Consider the following 411-nt stretch of genomic DNA (forward strand, 5'->3'; position numbering starts at 1 on the left):
GTAACTTAGGATTTAATTTTTGGCCTATTTCGTCTTTTGTCTGCTTGTCCTGCTCCACAATCCCCATTCAGTCCTTTTTCCTAGTTGAAACAGTTCAGGGCTGGCTGTGGCCGTTTGGTTTTAATTGGAAACTGTCTCTTTAAATTTTGAGGCGATCTGTGTGCATGCATAGTAGAACCCTCTGAGGGTGGGGCTGGAGTGTTCACTAGCTCAGACACCCCTATAGTCACCCGAATGGAGGTACGCAGACAGCAAGGGACCAATGAACAGCTACTAAAAGAGAAGAATGTCCACACCTTTATCTCAGCGGTTCTGCCAGGCATCTATGGCCACTCTGATCCTTTCCCCACATGGTCTCACCCAAGATGGTGGCTCCTGGAGCAGCCAAGCTTCCCGGACTAGAAAACAATA

This window comes from Chrysochloris asiatica, unplaced genomic scaffold, assembly GCF_000296735.1.
Source record: "Chrysochloris asiatica unplaced genomic scaffold, ChrAsi1.0 scaffold00145, whole genome shotgun sequence".
Classification (NCBI taxonomy): Eukaryota; Metazoa; Chordata; class Mammalia; order Afrosoricida; family Chrysochloridae; genus Chrysochloris; species Chrysochloris asiatica.